This window comes from Poeciliopsis prolifica, unplaced genomic scaffold, assembly GCF_027474105.1.
Source record: "Poeciliopsis prolifica strain line A6 unplaced genomic scaffold, Auburn_PproV2 SCAFFOLD022, whole genome shotgun sequence".
NCBI classification, from domain to species: domain Eukaryota; kingdom Metazoa; phylum Chordata; class Actinopteri; order Cyprinodontiformes; family Poeciliidae; genus Poeciliopsis; species Poeciliopsis prolifica.
The window spans coordinates 5,800,882-5,825,321 of NW_026562397.1; the positions used below are offsets into that span (position 1 = coordinate 5,800,882).

At 39.3% G+C, this 24,440-nt stretch overlaps 1 pseudogene; it reads left to right on the plus strand.

Annotated features, from left to right (window-relative positions):
* Window positions 1–10,634: 10,634 nt before the first annotated feature.
* On the plus strand, window positions 10,635–18,392 carry LOC129369907 (zona pellucida-like domain-containing protein 1; annotated as a pseudogene).
* Window positions 18,393–24,440: the final 6,048 nt, after the last annotated feature.

The window sequence follows — 24,440 nt, forward strand, 5'->3', positions numbered from 1 at the left end:
CTGTGCGCAGATCAGCTATGTGTGTGTGTGTGGTGTGGGGGGGGAAATAACCAACCTGTCGGTCTGTCAGGCCTAGATGGATGAAGCTCCATCTGAGTAATGGATGGAGCTCAATGGGAACCAACACAACGGGCCTAAGTGAAAGGTCTGGTTCAGTCTGAATAAACTGAAGTGCATTTTACATGGATTTGACGTTAAACACAAACACAAAGGGGTTAAACGGTTTCCAAAATGTGGCCAAATAAAACCAAATAAATGTGGTATCCATTTTTATTCACCACCTCTTTTATTTCGATTCCCGTCAATAAAATCTGATCCATCTAACTACAGTTTCTTCTCCCAAGATGTGTCTCTGATGCACATAACCTCTCACTGTGTGCTTTATATTTTTCCCTTGTGATGTATATAAATATATTCAATGTCTGTACATTGTAAGCATGTGAAACTAAGGTCAAATTCCTTGTTCTGTACACAGTCTTGCTCATTAAAGATATTTTTAATTTCAGTTCATCATCTAAAAATGGAACGAGACCTGTAGTCTAGGCAGGAAGGATCTGTCAATAGGACTAGTATTAATTAGTCAGGGTTTTTGAATGATGATGTTGGCAAGCTTTATTCTGCACCCCTTGAAACACCTGCCAATTTATTGCTCTGTTGCACACACCCATAAAAAGATCACATCATAAAACTATCTTTTCAACAACTTTGCATGGTGTTTTAATTTAGCGGTTTCTCTATAACTTTCAGTTTTCCAATGTGTTCTAAATGCCTAGACAGCTTCACTTCTCAGTTTTTGTGTTTTGAAGAAGTAAGAATGATGTTTTTGCCGATCTCTCCGTGTTTTAAAGAGTCTACGCTCTGTGAAATTGATCCTGTTCAGGTTTACGAGTCTGCAGAGACTGTTTGAGATGTTGAATCAAATGCTGTCCAGAGTTCTTAAAAACTCAACACCAATATAGACTTGGTTTGTTCTGCGTCATTAAAAGCCGTCAAATAAAATTTATAAAAATGAACAAGAAAAATGAAACATAGAAAACTCGCTTGGGTTGCAACTGATGGACTTTATTTTCCCCCAGGCACTTACAGCATGCTTCAGTAGAATATTCAGTAGAACTAAATATTTTAGCCTCTATAGAAGAGAGGCAAGATAAGAAAAAAATAATAATAATACTAAACCACACAAATTTTCCTTAGAGTTTACCATAAGCCATGTGAGGAATACATCCAATATGTAGAAGGGATTACTCTGGTTGGATGTTACCAAAATCAAACCTTTTAGTTGATTAGCAAATTATTTTCTTCTTAGGACAAACACTTCGTCTTCTTCTTCTTTTTCACATTTGCACTACAGTCATAAAATTCCAACAAAATACTTTGAAGTTTGTGTTTTCAACGTGACAAAATGTGAAAAGGGAATGAATACGTCTGCGGTGTACGTACCAACTACTTCATGAGTTGTTTCTGCATTTGAGTGCGGCGGCATTGGGGGTAACATTCGTCTTTAAGCAAGCTAAATGAACAGCACTGAGAGGGAAGCCCAGCACTCTGAGGTCGCAGGTGGCATCTATTGCTGTGCAACTCCAGTGCCAGGGAAGCAAGCAGGATCAATACACTCATTCAGGAGGCTGGTATCATTTGTTGTTGGAAGCCAGAGACCTTTTGATTCAGTGAACAAACGGCTCTCCTTCACCGACAACCCATCCTGAGGCTCGTCATGACTCAGGATGACAAGCCTCACGGAAAAATAAAGGCCGCTTTAAGAAATCTCTCCCGCCTTCAGTAACCGTCTCTTCTTTGGCTTGTTGCATCTCTGTGATGGCGGCGATTTTTACACTTAGGTCAACAATTTGTGTGACTGATTCTGGATGCTGGTGCATCAGGGCTAACGGTTCTGGAAACAAAAATATCATTTTTTTCACTAAAACCTATGGAAACCATGTTTTCTTCAGGTTTACAGTTACCTTTAGTAAGTTATTTAGTAAAATTATATGTATATTTTTTGGTCTTTCTTTCAAAGACAGCATTTTGAATTTTGCATATTAAAAAAAAAGCACATTTATATGTAAAGTTCACAATGTTCTTTGCTAGTACAGACCCTTCTTCCTCCTCTGCTGCAAATGGTAGTACAATGTGAAAGTTGGATAATGTCGCTGCCACATGACGTACACACAGAGTCACAATTTTGGTTATTCAACTACTTTATTGCAAATTGCTTGTAAGAATCCATTAAACAGTACAGAATGTCTATACAGGTTTTTTATTATTATTTTCTGGAGCAAATAAAATCAGACAGGCATTGCGTGAATTCGTATTCAACTCCCCTGCATCAATAACCTGCATTTACAGCCAGAGTATTTCACATTTTCATTAGCTTTGGCATTTTTGCTCATTCAACTTTGAAAAAAAGCTTAAGATCTGACAGTTTGAATGGAGATTGTCCAAGAGGTTTAGGTACAAATTCTTATATGGGCCTGTACTTTGACTGGGCCATTTTAACACATGGATATGCTTTGATCTAAAAGGCCATTTTAGCTCTGCTTGTGTCTTTAAGGTTGGCCTGCATTATGCATTGCTTTCTCTTGGTCTGTTGTAGAAAATCCCGATGAAATATATTACAAGTTGTGTTTTGTAATATGATGAAAAGTGGAAATGTTCAAGGGTTGTAAAGGTCATGCTGGTTTAGTATCTCAGTGTATTGTAAGCGTGTCTTTTGTCGAATGTGATGTTATCTGTGCTGAAGGCTATGATACGACCGTATAGCTCCTCGGAGTCTTTGGATTGGTTAGGTCATTATCTTTTTATACTTATTTGTACAAATCACTATAGGTATTTTCAAAGAAAAGATCTGGAATACTGATTTTCGTGACCTCAATTTCGCTTTTGCTTCATGTGACAATGACCTTTACCCAGATGCTTTTAAAACATCTGCTGCTGTAGCTGCCTTGCTTTTTCATTAATGGAATTAAAGTTCAGGTCAATGAGAGGAGGATAGTGTTTTTTTGTTTTTCATTTCATTAACTGGTATTTTGGATTTTTTTTCTTTTCTGATTTCATTCTGAACGTTGAGGTATTTCAAGTTTCCTGCTGTTGTTCCGTAAGCAAAAAAAAATCATCTGAAAAAAACTAACAGTCTACAACCACTGTAATCGCTCAAAATAGCCTGATAATTTGTAGAAGCAAAAAAAAAAAAAGTTAATATCCAATTTTTTTTTTTGTGCCAAAATATAGCTTTTTACGTTTTCATTTACTGACCTGGACCCGGCCCACTTCACTGAAAAAGAAAAATCACTCCATGCATACTGCAGTCCAAACCCGGCTTCATCTGCTCGGAGCACAGGAACGCCTACACAAGTATTGTTCATTAGTTGCACCTGGGCATTTAGCTCAATCTTGCCAAAACAGGTTGTGGCGAAGCGGTTGCTGTTGGATTTGGTTCTGACAGTAAAACAGCAGCCTTTGTGCAACACGCGAAAACAACTGTTGCAAACAAAGGCCACAATGAGGTGTGTTGATCCTCTTACTGATTCATACATGACTAGTGAGCCAGTTTCTCCAGTCTCTGGACAGAATTCACCATGCTTCAACTTTTTCACACTTTATGTTGCAACCCTATTCCAAATTGTATTAAATGAGTCAAAATTGGACACACAAATATGCCATTTTGACAACGTTTGGAAGTGGGGGGCTCACAATTTACATAAGTATTCACAATCTTTTACGTACGTATTTTCCAGGCACATGGTACAATTTTGTAGCACAATCAAGTAACCATGTTACCTTCAATTATAAAAGCTGTATACATCGAACATGACTTTAAATAAAGTTGACCTCCCAATTTGACTCCTTGAAATTGGCCTCTGTCTCTTTAAGAAGCTCTGACTGCTTCCAACAATGATTCTCATTTTGCCGTTTTCAACCTTTATTAGGGCTGAGAAGTAGTTTGCATGATGAGCTCAGCAAACGTGTGGTTTTGAGCTTCAGAGTAAAAGCTGCGAATACCCACATAAATTTGGTTTCTTGGTTTTCTGTTTTTAATAAATCTGAAAAGCACTTACTATTACTTATCCACGCTGACATATTGAGGTATGTGCTCGCAGAATTTTGTGGAAGGTGATTAATTTGACAACATTAATGATCCCGCTGTCGTTGGGGCTCGTGACAAACAGTGAGGTTGATTCAGATTTCAGAATAAAAGTGCATTTATTGTGGTGCATAACACACAATTTCACCCTCCGTGCCACTACAGGGATGATTATAGATTTCATAAGAATTGTTATCAGCAAAACGTCTCCTCGACCATCAATGATCCTGAGGTGGAGAGGACTTGTCTCATCTTTGCAGATTTTACAATGTCACCATTTCCATCCTTGCCACGACAGAATTCTGGAAAGGTAGCACCAAAAGCGTATTTTATATTGTGTAATTTTCTGGTTTGGCAATAGGACGGCTAAAGAACCTGGACGCTTCATCAGGTTTTTCCAACAGTATTGATTATTATATATATATATTTTTGGACTCCATCTTCTTCCAGAATTTTTAGAAGTGTTATTGCCAGCAATTAGACCTTATTTTGTGCTAATAAAATTAAATCATCTTGATAACCATTTCAAGATCAGAATTTGCCATGTGTTGTCAATCACTCACTCTTTCCATATATTTGTCTCCAGGACTAGTTTTGACTGCCTGCAGTTGTGAAATTTCCTCTTGCAAAACATGTGCAAGCAGTGTTGGTCATTACTTTCTATTTGTCACTTTTTTTGGCTGAATAAGCACCCAAGTGATTTCCTGCAATGTTTTGCAATGCACTTTTTTTTTCTTGTGCAAAGCCCACCATGTTAAAACACAGTAAGCATAATTTAAAGCATGGCTTCAATTTGAACTTTTTGAATCAAAATTGGCTTCAATTTGAACAATTTGGACAGCAGGTAATAAAAATATTGCTGTTCAATTTTTCCAAATCTGATTATTATTATTTTTTAAGCTTGTTTGTAAGCTTTCTTCTCTGATTCTGTTTAATGTACTTCCGCTTGTAATTTTACTTGATTGCTGCAAAGTGTTTAGAAAAGTGCTATTCAAATGAAATGTATTATTGCACATAACTAACTGAAAGCATTTTAGAAAAATGACTATATAAAATAGATAAAAAAAGTGACTGAATCTCCTTGATGTCCTCTCTGTATGAAGCGTAATTTAGCTGGCTCACCTGCTCCGGTTCTGCCCAATATTTACTATTAGATAACAGTTTTTCAGTGCTTTTCTAGATCATAATTATGGGACATCAAACCCAATCAGCACCCGAAAACAACTGGCTGCTTCTCGGCTTCTCAATTTCAGTTTTAGTTATTTCGTTAGCATTAGTTAGCTATGGTCACTTTGCACCGGACAGCAGATCCCTGAAATTATGCACATTCTGTAAAACTATTCCCACATTTGAATTACGTCTTGCTTTGAAGTAGACATACTATTCAGCGTTGCACAAATGGCAGCTGAGCCTTCTTGAGAACAAATGAACTCTCGAGGAGAATTCACTTGCAAACGGACCAATTTCTGAATATCAAACAGTCAGAAGTCGCAAATTTAACATCTCGCATTCCTCTGAAAATACCTCCTGCAACCTTTTCCTTGCAGCCTGGTTCTTAAAAGCTGCCAGGGCGTGAAGAGCCAGGAGCTGCAGCTACGACAACCAAAGAGTCCACTGTGAAAGCCTGATCTCTGAGGAGGGACTTCAGATTTCCTTTCCTCTCCGTTGGCAGCTGTTCTCTTCCGAAGAAAAGACAAGCGGTCGACTTGCAGGGTTCTTTGCCAATTCAGCGCACGCACACCTACCAGCTAATAAAGGTTTACTGATACACTGCTCACCCTGTCTAGTCCTTTCATTCACCCCAGATCAACCTTGTTTAGTGTGGAGTTGAAGCACAATTCTTAGTTGTTGTCACTAAGAATTGCAGATATTTTCAGCGGTTATTTTGGTGTGGACCTACACGCAACGCCTTCCATGACATTTAATTTCTTTGGTGTCGATCAAAGTTGTTGAAAGGTCAGTCATTAACAGATAAAAGGCAGACTCGACATTCTGTAGGTCGCAAGCTTTAATGGAAAGTGTCTTTCTCTCCATTTAACTCTAAAAGTGTTCAATCTTTTCTTTGGCAAGATGTTTTACCGTTGACTGTTGACTAGTCATGATATGCTTGCATCAGGAAGTACAGAAAACCAAAAACACAGCAGTTTTTGAAAAACATCTCCTCCGCCCAAAAAAATAGCAACAACAAAAAACTATTTTAATACGGGTTATTTATTTATTTTTTATCTGCTTCTGCTCTTCCAGGAACCCATACATTCAACATAAGAAAAACACATAACACACATAGATTGCATAACTAATTGAAGATAAAAGTCTAAATTGAATAAAACAAATGGAAAATAACCTAAAGAAACAAAATATGACACAAGGACCACTGTAACTAAACAACAAACTTATGGAAAACAACAACAACAAAACACCCAGACATCATCACAAACCTACACTTCTTTCAACTTCTTAGGAAAAAAAAAAAAACCCAACCTGAGTGAGTTGCTGCTGGTGCTTTTTAATCGTTCCACCGTTCAAAGATTCCCAGTGTGTCTGTACAGTGTCCTTCAGCGGACACAAAAAAAGCCAATGCAGTGAGAGGCTAACACAATCACTGGCTGCTCTTTTCCATCTTCAGAGAAAATTGCCGACTCGTGAATGTTTTCGAGAGATACCAAAATCACAAAGACTCTTCTGAGCGTGGTCACTGATTGTCTGAACTTTGTCCCCACATTACAGGTGTCTGAAAAGAACAGAGTAGTAGGTTGAAGAAAAGCTTCCTTCCAAAAAAAAAAAAAATGAATGAAGAGATTCACCTTTAGTAAGACAATGTGGCCAAAAATAAGCACGCACGCACACACACAAAACAAAACAAACAAAAAACATATCTATTACTTTCTGCTGCCCTGCCCCAAAAATACATTGAAGTTTGGTATTTATTAGATGACAAAATGTAAAAAGTTGAAGGCGCATGACTAGTTTTGCAATATGCTGACAGTGAACAACTAACTATAAGTACTTTATTATCTTTTTAAATAATTTACTCAAAATAAAGTGAAATTGCTTTACTTCTTCGTTCATATTTTTCTTAAACCGATATTGACAAGAAGAGCAATGAAAGCGAAAACACGTCATTTTCACCGTCATATTGTGAAGCTGCATGCAGTGTAATGAGTTCCCCACCAGGAGGCGCCACAGCGCCACGGCTCCCCAGCATTTCAGCTTGTAGACAGTTTGAAGGTTAACTTGCTGTAATAAAAGAAATATGATTAATTTGACTTATTAAAAGAAAAAAAACTTTAGTTAGCTTATTGATAACAAAATTTTTTCAAATACTCACAAAAAATTCTTTAACTCTTTAATATATGAATCCTACATTAAATGTTAGAATTAAAAACAAGGATTAGCAGATAAACAAAAATGTAAACACAGGTAGTTTTCTGTGAATCTTTGGTGATGTCATGGTGACTGCAGCGCTATAAGCTCCTCAATAATCCTTCCCATCTCACCTGGGAATTTTTGCAAACCTTGATTCCTCCAACAACAACAAATTCTGTCAGGAACCTCAGGACACACTGCAACCTAAATTCCCTTTTAAATGGAAATCTCAAACAAACTTTTACCGTTTTAATCTTCTGCACTAGTGGAGCATTAAAAAAAAAAAAGAACTTAAATTAGATTTTTTTTCTTTTTTTTTTTTTTTGCCCCCCCTCTTACTTTTCGTCTGTTGTGCAAGTCAATTGCGGCGACATAAACAGCCTTATTACCCAAATCCATTTTAAATGGTCCCCCTTCTGCTGTGGCAAGAAAACAAACATTACTCAGCGAGGATCAAATGGCAAAGAGGCCTTTGATGAGGGCTTTACTTTCCTGTGTGCGTTAAAACTGGAGCGTCAGATTACAGTCGCCCTCTCTGAGTTTTGTGTGTGTGTTTGTGCGCGCGTGTGTGTGTGTGTGTGTGCGTGCGTGTGTGTGTGTGCTGCGCCCCAGATTGTCCAATTCAGACGTCTGCTTGCTGAATCTGGACGTTTTACAGGTTGATCAGATAGAGGGCGGCCTTATCGGGCACATCTAAGTTTGGCCGTGGGTCCAGAGACATTTTAAGTCTCCGAGCACAACGACCTGCAAAAAGAAAAGAGCTCAAGGGTTTCTACTCAGGCATGTGCTTTCGCTGCAAAGGCAGGATGAAGTGTTTGGGGGCTGAATATTAATCGAAATATAGAGCGTGTGTGTTCCTTCTTTATTTGGAGGCCAAAGAAGGAGGATATGTGTGAACATAATCGACCCTAGCGCGCCGAGCGTTATGGATGTAAAAGAGGCATTCGCTGGTGATGAAACATGAAAAATTGGTATATAAACCTTTTAGAAAAATAAATAAGTCTGCAAACTTCTGGATACTATAAATTTACATTACCTGTGCAAAAGACTGATGCGGCTGAGGTAAGCTAGAGCAAATTCACAGAGGGTTTAATAAAACGAAATACCTGGATGTTTTGCCTTCGCCACAGGTTGGCACCGTCTAAACTAGGGATATCTTAAACTGCTTGATTTGATTTTTCTTAAATAGTCATATTTATTTTTTTATCCAATTAGAACAAAGCAATAGGAAATTGTTACATTTGTCTCCAGGTTTTTGAAATCTATGTAAACTACTGCAAGAAGTTTAGGCACATTTTGCCAAAGAAAAAGTTAAAACCACTAAAATATGTACTTCTTTTTGGCAGTACCATAGCTCCCTACAATGTCTTTTTCCAAGACACCAAGTCCTGTCATAAACTCAAATGTTTTTTTATCAGCTTCCAGCCAATAGTCTGACGTTTCTGTAGATACCAAACATGTTTATGATTAACCGAGGGCAGATGCGGTAATGAGTGTAGGGTAGAAAAGTTCAAATCTGACCTCGGGGGAGGGGTCAGATTAACAAGTTCAACAAGTTTAATTTGTTTGATGGAGATTTTATGTGACGGAGCACATGACATAGGGCACGACTGTGAAGTGAAAGAAAACCGATGTTTGCTTTTTATGAATAAAATCGTACAACTATGTTGAATAACGGCGAGCAGCCTTTACCTTGATCCGTTAAATTGAGTGCAACCAGTTGCCTTAAGAAGTGAAGAAAATAGTGAACAAAGTCCAGAGACACAGAACACAGGGATGATACATAAAAGAAAAAACTCAAACTTTGAACTTCTCACACAGCAATGTTCAATCAATCAGCATCAAATTTAAAGCGTCTGACCCAACTGCAAACCTGCCAAGACTTGATCAGTCTTCCCTCACATGCTGGGCAAAGACAGCGTTCATACGAGAGGCGAATGTTACTTTTGGAAGCGCTGCAGAGACCAACCGCTCAGGTGGGAGGATGTGTTGGTAGGAGGAGTTACTTGTCACTAACTCCTCAAATATGGAATCTAAGGAAGAAGAAAGTTATTGCTTAAACAGACATTAGAAATCCAATCTAAGCTTTCCACAAGCCGTTTTTGGTGAGATGAGGCCGGAAGTAAACGTTCTGGCTAACATGCTCACATGAGCCTGATAAACGTTAATGGGAAAAAATAGCAGATGGAGCTAATGCTGAATTCCAGTTGCACTCTGACCTGGGAAACTTTTACTTCCCAGTCGGAAAAAAATCAACCGGAACGCCACCCAAAGTCGAATTTCCTACTGGGAAACTAGGAGCAACTCTGATTTTGTGTGCCAATATGGCCGCTCCTCATGGTTGTAAGATGTGATGGAAACATGCTTGCTTTACAAGACACACATGTAAAAGTGTGTCTAAAATCATCACTGTTGCACGTAGCACCTGTAACTATAAACTGAACAAATGAAAAGTAAAGCTTAAAACAATGTTTGTAAGTCATTGCAAATGATATTTGTGGGTGTCGCCATGTTGAAATTCAGACTTTTCACTCGAACGTCGTTACCTCGGGTCTGTCGTCAAACCCAACTTTGAGTCTTGACTTCGGAGGTAACTGGAACGCAGTATAAACGTAGAGTGAAACTAGAAAAAAAAAAGACTCCGGACGAGGTCAGGGGTTCATCTTCCAGAACATTGGTGCTAAATATACAGACAGAGAAACGCAATGAAATGGTTTAGATCATAGTCATGAGCGAGAGCAGTACAGTAAACATCCAAACCTAAATCTAATCGGCCATTTATGGGAGACTCAGAAGTTGCGTTTGACAGATTCCAACCCTACTCAGTTTGGGCTTTCAGATTAAAGAGCAAAGTTAAAAGAAAAACCCTCAGACTTGTCAGCAAACTTCAACAGACAAATAGAATCAATTCTATCTTTGAAGATCTGTAGGAAGAGTGAAGGTAAGGCCTATTTTCCAGGTAGCAATTCAGAGACAGAAAACGTCCGCCGTAGCTGCATGAACAGGTGAATGCTCCTACTTTAAGTGATGCCTTGCGCATCACAATTACTCACACACAGCTCTGCATCGGACCGTGATCTGACTTTTGTGCTCGCGCGAATGTGAGCCGCCGCAGTAGCCGATGAAAGCCGAATTCCCGGGCGACACCTGCCCCCTGCTGAGGCCCACCATTTGTTTGACCTGACAGATGGAGATCAGACTGAAGAGAGATGAGTGGGAACCCACCGAGCACGCTCAGGTTTCTTGGTGCCGTGAAAAGATTTGTCCCGTCCATTCAGATCCGATGGAGTTTCCCATGTTCCGCGCCGCACCGGGCTTTTTGTCGGACTATCTCTCTCATCTCCGCGCGCACAAGAGAGATACAGCGTGAGGCTGACGTCGGTGGGGTTCGGTTCGGCTTCCCGGGTGCCCACCACAAACCGTGGTGTCCCCCCAGTTTGGAGGTTGCTCTCTCGTCACAAATCCGCAGGAAGACGACGGTTCCGGCCAATTACCTTGGAAAAAGACTGGAGACAGGTAAACAGGTGAGGGGAGAAAAAACACAAAAGGGGTGATGGGATGGAGGAGGGAAGTGGGATGAAATGAGCCAGAAAGAGGGGGTGACCTCAGTTTAAAAGGCGCTGGGTGAAGGGGTCAAAAAGAGGAGGCAGAGAAGAAGGATTAGGGGACTTGAAGACAGAAAGGCTGAACTCCTCTGGCCGAGGTCAGAGTGTGCAGCAGATAAGTGGAAGGAAGCATTGTTTTTGCCACCTCTAATTTCAACATAGGTGCTGTTTTTTTTTTTTTGCTGTTGTTTTTTTTTTTTCTTTTTGACATGTAACTGAGGAATGTGGTTGATCCAGTGTTGACCCCCTCTTACCCCTGACGATGACCCCGGGCAAACCTCTGTCAGGCGCCAGAATGGCACAGACCTGCTTCTTCCTCCTGTTAATTGGGAACGCCATCTCGGTTTCCACGCAGTTTAACGGATACAACTGTGACGCCAACTACCACAGCAGGTTTCCTGGTGAGAAAACCCCCCAAAAAACTCACAACACTGTTTTTATTGTTTTTTAAGGCCATATTTTTTCTATTATTCTGCACTGATGTGAATAAAATCAGAACAAGCCGAATTAAGCCGTGCCCTCCTCGGGTGTTGATTCTTAGTGAAATGTTTAGTATTCCTTCCACTGTGTTTCCAGAGAAGACGTTAGCTTTCTGCAGGGCAAGATTTATCCTCACAGTTAAAAAAAAGAAATAAAAAAAACATCATTAGAGAACAATTATATCTTTGAGGATGAATAAATTTGGAATATTTATATATTCGCATCACATTTGTGTTGTGTTTTTGCACACAGCGACTAACACAATTAAAGCAAAAGTATGTATTTTAATAGCTGATGGTAATTTCCCCCCCCAAAGTGTATTTATTTTATTACTGTAGTATAATGAAGATGTAGAAATATCCCGTCTTGATTGGGATTGTCACTCTATGTGTGTAAAACCTCTAGAAATATTTTTTTCTTGAAAAGAAAGTAGAGTTTAATAATTTTTTTACAATTACATGTTATTCAATTATTTTGCTATTTAAAAAAAATATATTTAAAAAAATTTTTTCTATATCTTATCTGGGTGAGAGTTTCATTTTTCAGCTCAATCTAATCTAAATCTATTTTTATTTAACGGCTTTATTTAACAAACAACATGAACTGTTTGTTTCACACAAACAGTTCAAATCCCAAATTGACTACATTTCATTTAGCTTTCTACCGTAAACAAAAGCCTTAATTTGTATTCTGCTTCACTCTTCCCTAACTTGAATTAGTTCATGAATCCCACCAAAACAAAGAAAAGAGATAAAAACGTCATATTTATATATATGAAAAATTAAGCAGTAAATATGACAGATGTGATTCACTTTGACAAACCACTTACCGCACAACTTTAAGAACAAAATGTTACTGCCGATCTAAACTGACTCTCTCTGGTATGAGTTTTACCCCCCGCCCCATTTGTCTGTCTGTCTGTCTCTCCTCCGCCCTCCCAGCCGAGCGGGACATCAGCATTTACTGCGGGGTCCAAACCATCACCCTGAAGATCAATTTCTGTCCCATACTCTACTCGGGCTACACAGCCGCAGACCTGGCCCTGAACGGCCAGCACGGCGATGCTCAGTGCCGCGGCTTTGTCAACAACAACACGTTTCCCACCGCCGTCCTGTTCAGCATCAGCCTCAGCACTCTGGAGGCCTGCGGCAACAGCCTGGTGGTGAGGGACGACGGGGGTCAAGGGGGGGGGTGGACGTCCCTTTTATTGAATCAACAACCGATTTCATTGTTCTGTGAGATGTTCCTCCTGTTTGTGCAGGTCAGCACAGCTCACGGGGTCAACGCCTACGGGAACATGTCTCTGGTGCAAATTGGGAATATCTCAGGATACATCGACACCCCCGACCCGCCGACTGTAATCAGCTACCTGCCTGGTTTGCAGTACAAGTTCAGCTGCAGCTACCCGTTAGAGTACCTGGTCAATAACTCGCAGCTGGCGTCGTAAGTTACTTTCCCTTGAAGGGGCAGTGTTATGTAAAAGCGACTTTTTTTGTCTGTTTTACATCATTATAGTGTTTCTCCCCCATCAAAAACACACCTGGAGTGTTGCTTTCATTCTTTCATGCATTTCTCTCATGGCAACCATTCTGACTTCAAACTAGCTGCAGCAATTAGCAAACACATCTGCTGATGAGTTCACTATAGGAACTATTTCCACAACAGATGCTTGTAAATGCTTAGTAGAGGAATGCTGATGTGTCGGAAAGAAGCAGGAGCTTCTTAAAGGGACAGAGGCCTGATTTCAAGGTGTTAAATTGTGAAGTCTGATTTCTTTTATGTCATGTTTGATAAATGCAGTATTTTTATCACAACTGAAAGCGACATAATTACTTGACTGTTCTTTAAAACAGGACTATGTAGCTGACAAACACACAATGCTTTCTCTTTTTAATGTCTGTAAGATTGCCTGGCCTTTTTTTTTTTTTGTTAAACTGAATTTCTGAAGCTTTCATATCGGTGTGATTTTTTTTCTGGGGAGTTTTGAATCATCTCATTTTTAAAAAGGCTCACATATTCATTCAGATACAACTAAACAAATCCAACATCAATGAAACACGGTCAATAATGAATCTTTTATTTTTTTCCCACAGCTCGTCTGCCGCCGTGTCAGTGAAGGACAGCAACGGCACGTTTGTTAGCACGCTCAGTATGATCCTGTACAATGTGAGTGCACAGCTTAGTTAAATGACCCCCCAGAAAGCATTCCTTCAGTGGAAGTTTATCAAAATTGTTTGAATGATGTGTTCATTCCTCTGTAATCATTCTAAGAAAAGTAGACATTAAGGCCTCTTTTTCTCATGAAATGGAGGTGAAAAGATTTAATTCTTAAATAAATCAAAACAAGCAGAGAAAAAAAGTCACAGTATTTAAAAAAAAGCAAAAAGAACTGAGTTCATTTTCACTTTGTCAATGTGAATACTCCACAAAAGAGCTGCAAGTATATTTATTTATTAACTATAAGCAAAACTGAAAATTTAGTGCAGTGGATCGTCATCATTCTGAGGAAACGCTGCAGTTGTTCCAAATTAGCGTGTTTGTAGCCAGATAAACCATGAACATATCCTAATTTGTTTCTCTCTGTTTAACTATTAAAGCCGATTCTTGAGTTGCAAATATAAGCCAGTTTAGATCATATTTTGCTGAAAGACAGAATCCCACAGCATCACAGAACCTCCACCATTCTTAACAGTGATCATCCAGTGTTTCGTGCCAGACTCACATGGTGTGTTTGTTGCTGAAAAACTCAGTGTTGGTCTCATCATAAAAGCTCACTGTGCCAGTTTAAATTCCCACTAGTGTTTAGTTAATGCTACATATTTACATTTGTGATGGTAGGGCAGAAAATACTTCCTCATTGCTTGAGTTTGACTGAGTTTTCATAGTCTTGGGTCCAGTTATTTAAAACTTTTTACTGACTGTATGTATAGAACAGTTCAGGAAAATATCCAGTTTATCATATAGAAATAGAAGACCAAATAGATATCATATCATACCAACACAATCAAATTATACTGACAGCTCTGATTCAATGAGTGTATACTTTCTTGAAGTTCATTTTGTGACACACACAAAAGAAAATCAGCACTTCTCCTGTTTCCTGTCTTTCCCATTTTGAAGAGAGGCTTAGGAAAATGGGTTTTTGAGGCGCATCATATTTATAGCCCAAAAGAAATTGAAAGTGTGAAATTACTGATTAAACATGAACTAAACTTTGCTTAAGCTTTGAAAATACATCATAGGAATAATTAGGGGTTCCAATGAAATGGTTACATTTCTTATTTCTGAAGAAACGTAGCCACACAGCATGATACTGCCACTACCATGTTTCACTGTGGTCATCATGAAGTTTTTTAATTGATGTCCAGTGCGCTTTCTAAGCCAAAGATGTCATTTGGTTTTGTTCCCCACAGTTCAACTGTGCCTTCCTTTGACCATGAGATCTAGGCCAAAACGTTCTCGATAGATTTTAATCAAGCATGCATGTTTCCTGGGAAAGAAAACATTTCTGTGTTGTGATAACCCCAGACATAAGTTTAAAAAACAAACAAACAAACAAAAACAGCCTATCTTGGTTTTTCATCAGTTTTGGAAAAATTTAATCGAATATTTTCTCCAGATATCAATGTATATTTTCAACTTGGTATGTTTGCTACGCTGCACAACAGTTTCTAATCTACTCTTACTTTATTTAATCTTACAACTTTATTTTAATACTTTATTATCTCCATGTGAATCATGGCACATTACATTATAGGAAGACAAAAGTTAGGAAATTATTTGTCTAAAATTTAACAGGGGTGAGTACACTTTTGAGACACTGTATACAATGAATCAGATTTCCAATATTTGACACAGCAGAAAGTTGGTTTTATTCACTTGATGCTGCTTTTCCCGTCTCCTGCAGGACTCCACGTACAGTCAGCCCCTGTCGATCCCAATGACCGGCCTTGCTCTGAAAACCAGAGTTTTTGCTGCTGTGAAAGCTACCAACTTAGACAAACGGTACACAACACGTCATTATTTTTCTCATTTCAGCTTCATAGATCCTTCATCTTTTGAAGAAATACATCTCATTCTGCCCTTTGTTAACGCGGCATCTTTACTCCGAGGCTTCGCTGATAATATTTTTGATTCTTGGCACATTCCTTCCCAGCATCATTTTTTTACTCACTTTTTCCAGATGTCGTCATTTTTTCTGTGCTTAGGCTACTTTCATTAGGTCATTATGTTATTATTGGACCTGAAGGCGCCAGTCTGCGGCAAAGAAAGCCCGACCAGTGCTTTCCCATGTGCAGTTAGATCTCTATCCCATCTCACAGTGTTGTCCCCCCTTGCAGATGGAATATCTTGATGGACTACTGTTACACCACCCCCTCAGGGAATCCTAATGATGAACTCCGCTATGACCTTTTCTTTGGGTAATCTTGCTTTTTTTTTTTCTCCATTCAAGATGATGAGTTGATAAACCCACAAAAGAGAGTCATTACCTTTTCATGCTCTCTGCTAGGCTTATCCTCATGAATGCTTCCACCCTGTGACAGCTTAAGCGCACACCCAGACATCCAGTCTGTCATTTTTCTTTAGTGCATGTATGTTTAAATATGCATGCGTGTGTGTGCTTGTCTGGGTGTGCGTATGCGTGTGTGTGTGCGGCATGTGTGCGCAGATGCTCCAAAGATCCGCAGACGACCGTTTTTGAGAATGGGAAGAGTCAGATGGGCCGTTTCTCCTTCGAGGTCTTCCGATTCGTGAAGCACAGACACCAGAAGATGTCCACCGTGTTTCTGCACTGCGTCACCAAGCTGTGCAGGGCGGATGACTGCATCATGCTCATCCCGGTACGGGTGGCAAAAAATAAGACAAACAAAATAAGCCTGCGAGCGTGCGTGAACATCGTCTGATCTTGGCGAGGAGTGAAGTGCAACAATTGTGATTGACAGATTTGTGGGCGTCGGCGCAGGAGGGATGCAGAGCAGAGCCTTGATTCCCGGCCAGTGGCGTCTGGGAACGCCGTTATTACGGCCGGTCCAATCATCACAAGGAGTGGTATGAACAATAAACCGATCCGTTTCGTTTGGTTGTTTTTTTTTTTGGTTGTTTTTTTTTTACAAGTAGGCTGATCCTAAAAGTCCAAAGATGAAAAATAAGATATCGACCCAAACAAACAAAAGCGCTTAAGGGTGCTGAGTTTTCTACTTCTACTTGGGTTTCAGTTGCTCCTAAAAATGGCCCAACAACTTAAAATAAAAAACTAATTTTTTTGACAATGAGTTTTTTGTGTGCCTGGAAAATGTGCCATTTCAAAGACCTCCCAATTCTTGAGTTACAAAGCGCCATTACTTAGTAGCCCCAGCTGATGCCAGCCCCGTTACCTAGCAACCCAAGCTGAACCCCAGCAGATTTGGTCAGTTAGTTTCACCACTGCATGCGGTGTACAATGGCTGCTGGAAAACACAAGTGTTTTGTTAAAGTACCAACCGGAAACCCACTTGCTGTGTTCGTGTTGGTTGTGCAGGAGGCTCCACTTCTGCTTTTCAAAGATATAGAGTGGTACAGTTACTCATCTATCTTAAGCCATTTTCGAGAGCAAGTGTAAAAGTTAAGTGGGCGTGGCCTGCAGCGGCCTATTTGAATTTAAAGTGACAGAGGCTCTAAAAACAACATATTCTGAAAAGAAGCAGTGAGCAGACAGAAATCTCATTATCTAAAAATGATTTTGTGCAAAAAGTTATATTGCTCATAGTTATAGACCAACCTATTCAAGGAAGCACAATAGATCACCTTTGAAATGATAAAGAGATTTTAATGTTCACCTGAATGTCCTTTTTTGCAGATGAAACACCTGTCAACAACTCTCAACTTGGTAAGAATATTTTGAGCTCTGTCAATTATTTTTAAATTTCAACAAATCATTAAAAAAAATAGTATTGACGCATCATCATCAAGTGATTTGTTTCTGTTTTGTGTTTTTTAAATTTTCCATCCACCAGCAATTGGCAACTCCCCCCAGCCACTAAACGCTTTGACCATCGCCCTGATCTCAGGTGTGGCCATACTGGGCGGAGTCAGTGTTGGCTTCCTGGTTCTGTCGCTCCGCCTCCTGCAAAAGTCCCGCCTTCCAACAGCTGCAGACTCAGGTGTTTGGAATCCCAGTTTTAATTGAGTTTAACCGCAATATTTTTGTTGTTGTTGATGTTTTTCTAGTCTCTTCAGAGCATTGAGTACTTTGATACACTCATACCTATGTTTTACATACATATACCATGTTTTAGGTATTTATTGACTTCAATACCTCATTTTTTTTTTTTCGGGGTTGGTCAGTAGCTGACAACGATCTTAAATGTTAGGAAAGTAGAAAGGAACAACTTGGGTAGTTTTCGCAAATATTTTTTTGTTATTTTAACAGTTTTTCATTGTTGCATTTTAAAAAAGGTAATATGTCTTAAAAATACCAATGAATATAATGCTGGGTACTGTATAAGCCAATGGGTGACTATAAAATGATCATCGTTGATCATCTTCACATTTTGTCATGTTGCTTCCACAAACGTCAATGTATTTTGTTGGTATTTAATTTGTTATAGTATGCAACATCTGTCAGTTTTATAACTACATATTAGAAGTAATTGCATTGTATTTTGTACAATCCCAGTGACATATATTCAGGTTTATGGTTATAACTTGACAAAATTTGAAAAAGTTTGGGAGATATGAACACTTTTTTTTTGCCACACATCATAATCCAGTCAGATCATAACCTTTCTTTTAATTATCAAGGTTAAAAATGTACGTGTAAAACAAAGAATGTGTAAATGTTTTTGTTGTGTTTCAAAAATAAAAGTTTTGTTCAACCTTTGTACATGCAGGGAGGCATGTCATAAATGAAACAAGTTTTACAATTTGTGTTAAAGAGCTGCTTGTGGAGCAGGACTGAAAATCTCCATATCCTGGGAATGAATTCACGAGCTACGCATTTGTTACAAATACCTGGTGTTTCTTCATTTTTCTGACAATGAAACCAGTAAAGAGTTAAACATCCCAGTTCGACATCAGTCTCACTCATATGCAGTCAGTATAATATTTCTCACAACATTGAATCTTTAGCTGTCAAAGACGCTAAATTTAGTGATCTATGTAAAGGGCACGTATCATTTTTACAGTTCTCAAGTGATCAGAACTCATCATCGGTAAGTTCAGTTTTATTTGACTGTCTGATGTCTAGAAAAATCCTATATTAACCATCACCACAAGGTTACAAAAAGATGCTGACCGGCGATGATGCTATGTCTGGAATACAGAAGTTGGACTTCAATGCGTATCACAGCTTCCACCCCGAGAAATACGAGCCATAAAGACTCCGGCATGAATTTGAGTCCATAAAAGTGAGGATTTATTCCATGATTTATGCGGTGAAAGAACATGAGCTCAAAAGAAGCCGTTGCTTGAAGGCCCAACAAACCAGCAGCCTGCCCAGAGATTGAAAGGGAGGGATTTAAAGTCTGCGCGATGATGAATGATTGCTCGGGACGAAAACTGTCACGTCCGAGGTTTGTCGATGAGAGCTCAAACGGCAGCAGGAGATTGGGAGGCGCATGACGGAGTGTGCAACGACAGGTTTAATGACGGAAAACTTAAAGGACAAATCAACATGGGAGCCCAGAGCGAGAGCAAGACTGGAATCCAGCAAAACGGAAAAGTCCTGAAAACTGAGGAGTGTGATGACTAAAGCTGCTTCTCACTAAAAGTCTCACTCCAGCCGGTAAAAGTCTGGCTCGGTTCCGGCCAATGCGTGTGCGTCTCTGTTGCAGTCTGTTCCTCACTATTGTCGACGTGAACACAGACATTGGAAAGACCTTTTATGATCTACCTCTGTTTCATTTTCAGCTGTTTTCTGCCTCTCAGACATGATCAGGGCCTTTTAAGGTCACGGTCGTTTCAACTCGTACGTTTCTCAGGGCGACTGACAACTCGCAAAGATTAGGAATCACACCCACTCCTTATCTAACATGCGATTTACAATGTGATTTATTAAAAGATGAAGCAGGTGGAATAATGGAAGAATTAAATGTTGCAGCGGGAGAATCATTTTTTCTTGCAGATAACGCTCCAGGAAAGGCGAGAAGGGAAAAATATTCCTTAGCTTTAAAGATAACCAAATCTGCTTTAGAGGTCAACATATGAATGATCATGTCATGTCTTAAAGTTTACTCTTAAAAGGTTTGAACACAACGTTGGACAAAGTTGTGCTACATTTTCACTGTTTTAGGGTTTCACAACAACCTCAGATGATTCTGCGACCTCAGAGCATGACGCTGCCAATACCGTGTTGTGGGTTTAGTGTTCCTTTAATACAGGAGCAGCGTTTTGTATTTTGACGTATCGCTCGAGATGTTTTCATCGGATGACAACAACGTCTCCCAACTGGGTCCTTTCAGTTTATCCTGCCACCGTTTCCCTGGAGAGAAAGTAATGAGGAAGTCGATTATTTCTTTTACACTCTGAGCACACTATAATCTGGCCATCAGCGACAGCAATTTAAAGCGCGAAACATTGCTGGCTTGATTAATTAAACATCCTTTTTATACAACAATTTATGTGCGAGCAGCCCCGAGTGCCCTGACTGTTCCACTGACTCGTGAAAAAGAGTTTAATTCAGAACTCGTTTTGCATCTTGATGACAGCTCATCCCGTTTTTGACAGGAAAGGCTCAAGAAACAAAAGGATGACAGAAATTACACACAAGCCGTGAAGCATTAAAGAAAGAGGCTATTAACAGTTTCAGTGTTTTTGGTCAGTTTTAGCCCAGATGACATGATCGTAGCACCGCAATCCTTTTGACAGACTCTCACCATGATGCAACATCAAAACTCACAATTAAGGCCCACAGATTACAGTTTGGAATAAAAACAGATCAAACACTGCCAAAGAAGAGTTTTTCCCCTTCCTGTTTTTGTGTTAGATGAAGTCTCTGGTAATCCTCTAAAGATCTGCAGTCACAGGAAGATCAAAGTGTGCGTCTGAAAACATCAAAACTCTCAGCCTTTCATGTGTCATGCTGACCTCAGAAATGTTTTTATATATATATATATATATATATATATATATATATATATATATATATATATATATATATATATATATATATATATACATATATATATATATATATATATATATATATATATATTATATATATATATATAAATGAAACTCTTCAGTTAGCAGCTGATATAGGTGAGGTGTAAAACATGTTCACCAGTACACTGCAGCAAGTACAAATAAATAAACAAATAAAAAAGTTGTTGTAAAGGATTCTCAAGCAGCAGAGGTTTAGAGCTGCATCCTGCAACATAATCAGCCATGTGCAGTTATCAGGCGCGGACAACTCTAGTCCTGCAGGTCCAGCATCCTGCATTTGTAGACATTCGCTTGTCTGAACACACTGTACTTAAAGGACACAGTTGATCATCAGTTCCTGGGACACGCTGGTGAGACGCATCAACCATCAGAATCAGATGGAACTGGGACACGTTGACGACATGCCGGACACCAACCCTCTAACTTTGGTAGAGAAATAATAATTCACAGTGGAAGATAGAGTGCTGACAGAGGGGCGTAAATACTTAAAATGCCAGTTCACAAAAACAAATGGAAAATCAGCTGTGACTCAGTGGTTTAGTTTGACTGACGGCGAAGGAGAGGCGGAGGTAAAACAAGTCAAACGCTACAGATGCTTGAGGAAAATCTCGAGCCTGGCACTGCTTTAGCCAGGCTATGGCTGTCGCCACATCTGATAACAAAAACAGAAAACACAGGAGAAAATAATAATAATGATACTAGCAAAAATATGTAGTAGATTAAAAAATAATAATAATCTGACGTACATTTAAAAATAATTATGTATTTCTTATGTAAACGCAATATGACTCCATCTGTTTTGCGTGCTGCTAAACAATATAACGGTACATGTGTGACACATAAGGCAAAAACTTCACATGAAGTGAAATCAAATATGCCAAGCTGCAAGTCTTCAAATATTTTCACGCATTACTGCTCAGTTGTCGAATGGGAAAATCGTGTTAACCCGTTTCTTTCGCGCAGGCATTTCGAGTTCTTCTGTTTATTCTTAAACAGAATAAAATTGTGCAGCGGTTCAGTGTGAAACATGTAGGAAAATCTGAAGAGATTCCCTGACCGGCTAGTGGAAATTTTAGGGCACAATAAGAATTTGAACATCCAATTTAAATCAATGAATTTATGTGAACCAAACCCATATGTTTCCTATATGAAACTCAGCGTAATACATTTTCAAAATAGATAACATCTTAAAAACTCATGTTTGGTTCACTTTGATATCTCACCCCAGACATTCACCCCGTGTAACTCAAAGTGACAAAAACAATTCGAACATCAATCTTTAAAAACCTGGAGATCTTTTATCAGCACAAGGGTTCAAATTCTGAATCTCAACAAGTCAAACCAGGTTTATCCGTTTGGTGCATTCTATCAATAAGGCGACACAAAAACACAAAAGTAACATTTCTAACCAAATATAACAGCTTCCTATGGATTTGAGTTCATGTGCTTCATCAAAGAGTTTACAGCTTCTTTTCTAATCACAAGTCTTCAACAAGAGCCGTTTAAATGTCACAATTTCGCGAGGGCTCCAGTCTCCTTGAAAATAAACGACCAAAAAACCCCCCACACATTTGCTATCAAAAACCTGTTTGATAACTGAATCAATCTTTCTCTTTTGCCCTATTGATTCCCTCCTCTGATGACCTATGTAGACGTCTGTCGGCGGCCGCTGCTGCGTCTCACGCGTCACTCCGCGAGGCTCGCTTTTTTCCTTGTGCGCCGCTCGGCTCTGCATTACTCTAATCCGTCCTTTCAGCAGCCATTCTGCCGCGTATTCAGCGTCCACAATGTCCGCAGATAACCAAAAATGGGACGAATGAGTTCCATCGTCCCCCCCCCATCCGCTGCCTTCTCGGCTTTCTGTCGGCGATAATTGATTAAACCCTCCTCGTGGAAAACACAAGCGAGGCTGAGCTTTGGCTTTTTAACGCCGAGGCCAAAGTTCCTTGAGGTCAAAATAAGTTTTTTTTAATTTTATCTTTTAACAAAATTTGTTCTGTAGAAATTATGAGGGACAAAATATCAGAAAGACCTGCTTTTAATGGGACTCCATACTTTCAGTAGAAACTCCCCTTTTCCAATCTCTTCAGATGTTTTCCTTCCCAGGTGGCTCATCTGACAGGATTGGGTTTCTAATATGCTTACACAGTTTCCTCTCTCAGCTAATAATGTTTTAATTGACGCTTTAAGGAATTAAAAAGCAAAAAAAAAAAAAAACGCCAACTAAGATCTGAGTGTTCTCAGACAAAGTTTCAGCCTAAATCTTTTGTTTTTGTCCTACTTACACTTCAAAACCGAGCAGATCACGAGGTTCGATTGTGACGCTGTCAGGCTTTTATTTTCACGATAATAACTTGTCACAAAAACTGGGAGCATCAAAAGCCTCCTCACAAAAGATCCTTTATTCTAGTTTTTTTTTCCTCCGCCCCCCCCCTCCTGAATTAAGACTCATTTAGGTCCAAACCATTAGAAATCACTGCAGACTTCATTCCTCTGGGTGAAGCGGCTTCATTTTAAACAGAAACTGACACATTTTCTACTTTTTTTTTTAAGCTTAACATTTGTAGGAAACAATGAACCGACGCCAGATAAATCACATAAAGACTATTTAAAGGGTTATGGTTCAAATCAGGTATTTAACTACACAGTATTAAAACGACAGTCTGTTTTGTTTTGTTTTCCCACACGTCAGATATTAAATCAGGTCAAGCATTCACCATTTCAGTTCGGCTAACCAGACGTTTGTAGTTGACAAACACCAACATAGTGAAAGATGTCAGTCTTTCCAAAGACTGCGTGGATTTTCTTAGCATTTGCTTTTGATGCCAGGACGGCAATTTCATGATGCTTTACTGAAAGTTTGGCTCATTGCAGCAGAGATAACTGCTCCAGGTGATTTGGTGACCTTTTCAATTTGACCATTTTGTAACGTAACTTCTTGGCAAATGTTTTGCCTTAATGGTACGACGACGCCTATTTTGTGAATTCAGGTCTTACGTTCACGTTCATGTGGATGATTGTTCCGTTTGGCCCGATGATGACCGCTGGAGAGAGACACCGGACCTGCAGCAAGCCTTCAAGGTTACTGAAGAGTCGATGACACAAACATTGGATGGATGAAGGGATCATTTTATTTTGTGGCCAGTGGGACAGTAGCAGAGACATTGTAAAAATGTCCCCAAGTCTTCATTTTCACTGTGAAAATTGTCAAAACAATGGTCATGAAAACCGATATCGTCATCTTTATCATCAATGGTATCTAATAAGGTGTTTCTAATATCATGCCTAATATTTCCCCGATTCCCTGATTGCTTGTTGTTGCTTTTAATCTTTATTACTTTAATGCTGTTGAATGTCTGGAATGGACTATATGAACACCTTTTATTGTTAATATTCTTAATTCAGGTTTGTAGCAAAGTCTTCTTCCTTTCTGAGTGGCCTTTCAGTCTGTTATCGTTTTAATTTTCCTGCCATCATACTATTTAGAAAGCATATACATATATTTATTAAATCAGCAGACAAAAAGTGACAGTATAAGTCCCTGTATTCAGCCATGTCTCTAATCAGAGTCTATTTTTGCCTCACAGGAGGCGCTGCAGTGAAAGCTTTAAAATAATCAATGTTTCATTCAATGAACCCTTTTTTCCCCCATGTCCTGCTAAGTATGTTTTCACCTAGTTTTGAGTCAGTGACGTCCACGGCTGTGGAGTAAAGGGAACCGTGTTCTGGTTCCTGCAGAGTTGACAGGTGGCCGAGATGCCCCAGAA